This window comes from Lactuca serriola, chromosome 7 (assembly GCF_051521515.1).
Source record: "Lactuca serriola cultivar US96UC23 chromosome 7, Lser_US96UC23_V15, whole genome shotgun sequence".
In the NCBI taxonomy this organism is placed as follows: domain Eukaryota; kingdom Viridiplantae; phylum Streptophyta; class Magnoliopsida; order Asterales; family Asteraceae; genus Lactuca; species Lactuca serriola.
The window spans coordinates 207229669-207237672 of NC_136414.1; positions in this window are offsets into that span (position 1 = coordinate 207229669).

Here is an 8004-nt window from a genome sequence, read left to right on the forward strand (position 1 = left end):
ATCCGAGCTCCATAATAGCTCTTATTCCACCAATTCCATTCCAGCCACTCTGACAATTCTTCATACATCCCACTTCTCAAATTAATTTCGATTTTCATGGACATAATCTTTGTTTTTAACAGGAACATTCCACTCCTTGCACAATTCTTCATTAAGCCCAAGATATCCCATATTAAGGCTAAAAATCTTCAATCTAATGTCTTCTGAGATAATCTTGACAACATTTTCCACTGAATTACTCTGTTTCCCAAACAATCTTTTATTTCTTTCATTCCAGATATGATAAATGGAGGCCGCCAAAGCAATTTTTCTAATGAAGTTATTGATGCTTTTCTTTTTTAAAGAATATTGGAGCTCAATGATGATATCCACCCACTTGCCAGCTCTATGATTCATTTTCACTTTAACTTTCACCAAGTTCCATACTTCCTTTGTGTAATTACAATCAAAAAACAGATGTGAATGAGAATCTATCTGAGAATTGCAAAAAACACAACTGAAATCATTAGAATCTTTCCATCTCTTCATTCTATCTTGAGTTCTGAGTCTTCCAAGAATAGCAAGCCAAAGAATGAAACAATGACTTGGTATTCTGTTTTGAAACCAAACCAAGTCATACCATTCGACAATTGGCTCATGATATATAAGGGAAGAAGAGACCTGATTAATCGCAAATGGGACAATGTTACCTTTGTAATTCCTCCAATACACCTCATCCTTTTTCTCTCTAATGAGTCTCGGCACAGGGAAATCACCTAATTGAGGAATCATATCAATCCATTCAGAAGGCCAACTCCAATTATCATCAACAATAACATCACTGACTTTGTCCCTTATGTTATATCCAGCACTAGTAATTTCCCTATGAGAAAGAACATAGCTCAAAGGACCCAATTGATGCCAATTGTCAAACCACATGTTAATTCCTTTTCCATTTCCAATCCGGGAATAGAAAAAATCTCTTAAATAAGGCCTAATCTTTAAGAGATTCCTCCAGCTCCAACTCATTTTGTCTTTTGAACCCACATCCCAAAAGCTTCTACCTTCAAGCAGATAACAATTAACCCATTTCACCCACAGGGAGTTTTGTCCACTAATAAGCTTCCAAACTCTACTCGACAGAAGAGCAATGTTCCATTCTTTGAGATTTTTCAGCCCAAGCCCACCGTAAGTCTTTGGTTTGCAGATTTTATTCCATGACACTTTAGCAACTCCTTTACAATTCTGTCCACTGTTCCAGAGGAAATTTCTCATTATTTTTTCAACTTCTTTAATAATGCCTTTCGGTAATAAAACCACAGAAGCCCAATAAACAGGAAGTGAAGCAAGAACAGCACTTATCAATTGAAGTCTTCCAGCATATGATAAGGATTTGTTTTTCCAGTCATTAACTCTCTTCTTTACTTTATCTACAAGACCCTTACAATCTCTAATAAAAAGTTTAGTAGAAATCAAAGGAATCCCAAGATATTTCATAGGGAGTTTGCCTTCAACAAAAGGAAGAATCCTCAGAATTTTCCTTTTAAAAGGCTCTTTAACATTCCCAAAAAAAATGTGACTTTTAGCTAAATTTGGGACAAGACCTGTAGAACTAGCAAACTCATCCATAGCTTTCTTGACAATTTTTATCGATCCAGTGTTTCCATGACAAAAAACCATTAGGTCATCAGCAAAACATAAGTGGGTGATTTTCTGTTCTTTGCATCTCCAATGGTATTTGAACTCCTTGCTATCTTTTATACACCTTTGAAGCATAAGGTTAAAAACCTCCATAACAAGTGTAAAAAGATATGGGGATAAAGGACACCCTTGCCTAAGACCTCTCTTTCCTTGAAAAAAACCATGAAAACTTCCATTTATATTAATCATAAAAGAGGAAGTCGTAACACAATTCATAATCCAAATGATCATAGAATCATGAAATCCAAACTCTTTTAAAATATCTTGCAAGAATTTCCAACTCACTGTGTCATACGCTTTTTGAATGTCAACTTTCATTGCACATCGAGCAAAACCCCTATCAATATGATACCCTTTGACAAGTTCTTGAGACAAAAGAACATTATCCAAAATTGAGCGTCCTGGAATGAAGGCTGATTGGTTTTCCGAAACTAAACACCCAAGATGATCACAATTACTTTGCTAATGCATTTATAAATCACATTGCAGCAAGAAATTGGCCGGTAATCTCCAACTTTTCCAGGAGTAGGGACTTTAGGAACTAATGCAATAACAGTAGCATTAACTTCCTTCAAAATCTTCTTGGACAGAAAAAATTCCTTGACAGCATAACAAAAATCATTCCCCACAATCATCCAAGCTTTCTTAAAAAATTTTGAAGAGAAGCCATCAGGACCAGGAGCTTTATCATCATCGATATCAAACAGTGCAGCCTTAATTTCCTCATTTGTGACATCTTTAACCATATCAAGAGCTTGCTGGTTGTCAAGTCTTTTGGAAAACAAATTATCCGGCCCAACAATTGGAACAACATCATGCTCAACTCCAAGGAACTCACCAAAATAATCAACAATAACATTATAAGCTTCATCTCCTTCTTTCCATTTTCCATTTTCATCAATGATTGTTTCAATTCGATTTCTATTAATTTTTCCTTTAACAATTTTATGAAAGTAAGCTGAGTTAGAATCTCCTTCCTTAAGCCAGTGCACTTTAGCTCTCTGCTTTAAATAGCTTTCCTCTTCCCATCTAGCATTCAAAAAAGATTGAAGATAAATTCCTTCTTCAAATCTCAAATCTTCATTACACGGGTCTAAATCAAGATTACTTTGAACCCGACATAACTCTTCTCTACACTTAGAAACTTTTTCTGAAAAATTTCCATGAGAATTTAACAATTTTCTGAGAGGCTTTTTTAACAACTTTAGTTTCTGACATAGCCGAAACATTCCAAATCCTTCAATTTCTGTTTTCCAGACATTCTCAACAATGGGAAGGAAATTTTCGGAAAGCACAAGCGAATTGACAAACTTGAACGGCCTAATTTTGAATTTCTTTTTTAAAGGGAACTTAATAATCACAGGACTGTGATCCGAGTTCCTGTAAGGCTGGAAATTAGCAAAAACATTAGGAAAATCTTCAATAAATTTGAAATTCCCAAGAACTCTATCAAGCTTCTTCAATGTTCCTGATGCCCCTCGCGGTCTTTGATTCCATGTGTAATGCAAACCATTACAATTAATATCCTGAACTTCAATATGATTAATGCACTCATTGAATTCCACCATGCCCCTTGTAACTTTAGAATTACCAGCCATCGAGTCCACCAGTTCTCTAGTAACATTGAAATCTCCAGCAATTAACCAAGGATTATCCGCCACCAAACAATAGTGTTTTTCCAGAGAATTCCATAATTTCCTTCTGTCTATATAATAATTACAAGCATAGACAAAAGAACAAAATATTCTCTTATTTTCTTTTATGAAGAGAACCTGACAATGTATCACTTGACTATTAGCATCCAACGGCATGACAACAACTTCATCCGGGTCCCATCCAATGATAATACGAGTGCCTTTAGGACTCATGTCTTGATTCGAAATCCACATCCAGCTCCCAAAGACTTTATTACATGTCATTTGCAGCTTGTTAAATCTCAATTGAGACTCAAGAATAGCAAATAAAGACAGTTTATTACATTTAATAACATTCTTTATCTCCTCTTGCTTCAGCCTTAAATTAGAACCCCTCACATTCCAGCAACCAATATTCATCATCATTGATCAACAATTGTTTTTTCATTGGTAGCCTCCTGGTCTCCACCAGTTAAAATCATCTCCTGGTCAATTTCGTCTAAATAAGACATATCTTTTAAACCCAAATCAGCAAGAACATCAAATGGGTTTTGTGATATTATCTCATCTTGATCATCTTTTCCTGAAGTAGACCCTATATTGTCAAAGTTAGAGCTAACTTTAAAATCCATTTGCTTTCTCGGAACATACATCTTTTTTTGGTTTTCTTCTTTTTTCCCCTGCATATCTTCTTTCCTTGCATTGAAATTCTCAATAACATTTTTCACTCTAGTTCCCAATTTTTCTTTTGGTATAAATACCCCTGTACCATTCACCTTTCCATTTTTATCCTCTTTTGACTGAAATACCCCTTTCTCTTTCCCATCTTTCTTGAGGTTGCCCACAGCAAATTTCGAAAAATTTCCCCCATAACTCCGATTCTCAGTTCCTTTACTGTTTCGATCTTCTTTTTTTTTCTTCTTTTTGTTTTCCTTTTTCTTCAATTTGTTTGTTTTTGTTCTTTCTTTGTTCACCCTCCTCAATTGAGTTTTCACCATTATTCCCTATTTTAATTCCTTCTTTTACAAGGGCAGTGTTATTCTCCAAGGATTTAATTAAATCCACTTTTCCATCTTCATTAATAACTACACCAGAGTTTATCTTTTGTCCCTTGTTACTTTTCTTTGTGACTAGAATGAAACCATCATCTTCAACTTTCTCTTTTTTTCCATTTTCTTCTATGTTACCAGCACCATCAGCAACACTATTAGATTTCAAGCCATTTAAAATCCCACAGTTACTATTTTTGTGCCCATAAACTTTGCAGTGATTACAAACATCAGGTCTCCATGCATACTCCACTCTACATTTTGATTCAACTTTCTCTCCTGTTCCAAAATCTATTGAGACAACACTTAATTCTTTCATCCATTCTGATTCTGCTGACATTTCTACAAGAAATCGCATGAATGCTGGCCTTCCCCAATGTTCATTACACATTTTTTGAGTGATTTTATCCATAGCAATTGGTTTCCCAATCTCATTAGCAATCAAAGTAATTCCTTTACTATTCCAATACTCCAATGGCACATTGAACACTTTTACCCACACAGGGACAGAATTAATTTGAGGTTTGCTTAATACTAAACCTGGCCTCCATCTTTGAACAAACATAGGAACATTGTTAATCAGCCATGGCCCTCCCTCCAGCACATTCATCATTCCTTCCTTTGAATCAAATTTAAAGAAAAAAAATCCTTCATTGTTTACCATAATATCCTTCAGCCCATATGTCTTCCACATCTTAAACGAGAAATGATTGACAGTAGGAAATGCCAATTTTTCCCCACAAAAAACCCATACAAAGTAGCATGATAAGGAGCTCCACCCAACATTAAATCTGCATAAGGCAACTCAACTTTCCCCTTAGGCTTTCCATCATCTTTTGGAATTACTTTGATATTAAGATCCACTGCAGAATTTGTTGATTCAACCATACGAGCATATGATTTTTTATTGTAATCACTAACCAATTTAGCAGCAGGGGACATAGCTGGTTTCGAAAAATCTGTATTCAAGAAATTTGCTCCCTGTTCTTTCTTCAAATTATTACCAGGATCAACATCCAAATTCCCATTCTCATTACTAGAATCTTTCATATCTTCATCATTACAATTAGTAGAACAACTAATTGGGCCAGTAGAAATACCATCAAAGACCAAAGGATTACCTGATTTAACTGGATCATCTTGCGAAACAGGTAATTTTCCCAAAATGCCCTTCCCATCTTTTGTTTCAATTACAGAACCAGGGCCTGAAGAAGACGCATCATTCTTCAAATTCTTCGATGACATGAGGTCCTTGGAATTCTTCAATTCATCAATCAAAATGCCCTTATCAATCTTCGTTCCAATTGAATTTCCAGTGTTCAACCCAGTAACAGTGCCAACATTCGTTTCCATGTTCGCTTGAAATACAGGAGATGAAGGAGATAACCCAACTACCGAATTCTTAGAAGAATTGAATCCTTTAACCATATCTGAAGTTACTTGGAGCAACACGAATCCTTTTTCTTCTTCCATTTTTTTCTGTTCAGCAATCACCTTATCAAACGCATCCAATTCCGATTTTATAAATTGCGGATCAATATTTTCTTTTCCATAATTTGATTTGATTATTTCACGTACTCCAGCTCGAAGAACTGCTTTGGATCCATCAGCTATTGATTTCGAATTCAGATATTTCTTTTCTTCCCTTAATCGATTAGCTGTAGCTTCCATTTTATCTATCGATCGCAAAGGTCTAATCGCTGAGTAAGGAGAAAATTCCTTATGCACAGCTCTTCTTCCTCTTCGTTTAGCTCCAACATCAGCTTCCATATCATCTTCGTATAGATTTTTGTTAGCTTGATCAGGTGGATCTTTGTAATTCATGCCGAACATATTTCCAATTTTGCCGAACATCCCACCTCCAATCATATAAACAATTGGAATTGGTTTTAGATTAAATTCAATCAACAATGGTGGAATTCCAGTACCGGTAATAGCTCCGATCAACCAGAATTCCCAGCAAGTCACTCACGAAAACTGGAAAAAACGAGAGAGAGAATCCTAGAGAGAGAAAGTTAGAGAGAGAAAAAATTTTAGCAAATGACTTGGGTTTGGGTTTAGGGTTTAGGGTTTAGGGTTTAGGGTTTAGGGTTTAGGGTTTAGGGTTTAGGGTTTAGGGTTTAGGGTTTAGGGTTTAGGGTTTAGGGTTTAGGGTTTGTGTTTAGGGTTTAGGGTTTGGGTTTAGGGTTTAGGGTTTAGGGTTTAGGGTTTAGGGTTTAGGGTTTAGGGTTTAGGGTTTAGGGTTTAGGGTTGAGGGTTGAGGGTTGAGGGTTGAGGGTTGAGGGTTGAGGGTTGAGGGTTTAGGGTTTAGGGTTTAGGGTTTAGGGTTGAGGGTTGAGGGTTGAGGGTTGAGGGTTTAGGGTTTAGGGTTTAGGGTTTAGGGTTTAGGGTTTAGGGTTTAGGGTTTAGGGTTTAGGGTTTAGGGTTTAGGGTTTAGGGTTTAGGGTTTAGGGTTTTTTTTTTGGATAAAAGGGGAGACCCCTTGGCGAACTTTATTGAAAAGAAAAAAATTACAAAAGGAGAGAGAGCAACCGCCCCAAAAAAAAACTAACTACAAAACCTAACGAACAACTAAAACTAATCTAAACAATAATTTTTAAAAGGACAAAAAGACCTATCTAACAAAAACCAACCAATCCACTTCCAAGTCCAACTCCAAAGCAAAATATGAAACCAAACATAGCTTCCAAGGAAATAAACAATTAGCTCCAAATCAAAAATCTTCCATCTTGTGAAATCTTCAAAATATTCAATCTTCAAGTAGCCATTAAACTTCCACCAAACCAAATCCCAAAAATTGGCCTCATACTCAAACAAATAATCCAAGGTTTGGATAATATCAATCTTACAAAACATCCAAGGAACTTCCAAATCAAGAGAATCATTGGCCAAATCAATCAAACCATCATAAAATTTCAAACTTCTCCAAACCGGAAAAAATCCAAGAATAGCAATCAACTTTGAACTTTGAACTTTACTCTTCATGCAATACTTTCCATCCCTCTCCAAAAACCAATTGTTGAACTTCTTTCCAATCTTTACTTGAAAAACCCATATGCTCCAAAAAATAAGCCCAATATCCTTCACAAAATTCTTGAAACAATTCCTAAAATTGTCAATTAAATCTTCCAAAAATTTTCCAATATCCTCATTTACTAAAGCAAAAATCTTCAAATTCCATGAAAGAATGTTGCTAAAACCGGGATGGCCAATCAAATTCCACCAATTCCAAAGAATCTACAACTTTTCTCCAAATTCTTTCTTGCACAAACAATTCCAATTAATCTTCAAAAATTCTTCCAAAGGATTAAACCAAAAATTACAAAATTGCCCTTGATGAGTAAACCATCTTCTAACAAAAAAAGAGCTTATAGGACCAAAAAAACCACAATCTTCAATGTCATAAAAATCCAATCCGCCAACACTCTTCTTAAGAATCACTCCAATGATGAGAAATCCGTCAATTCCTTTTTTAATGGGAATATTCCAAAAATACCCCCGAAGGTTAATTCCTAAATAATTAAGAATTAAACCTTCAAAATCCACATCAAAGGTAAAATTACCAATGATAACCGGGATAGACCAGTTTGCATTAAAAACTTGGTAAAACCAAGAAGAAAAAACGATCCAAAAGTGGTTGT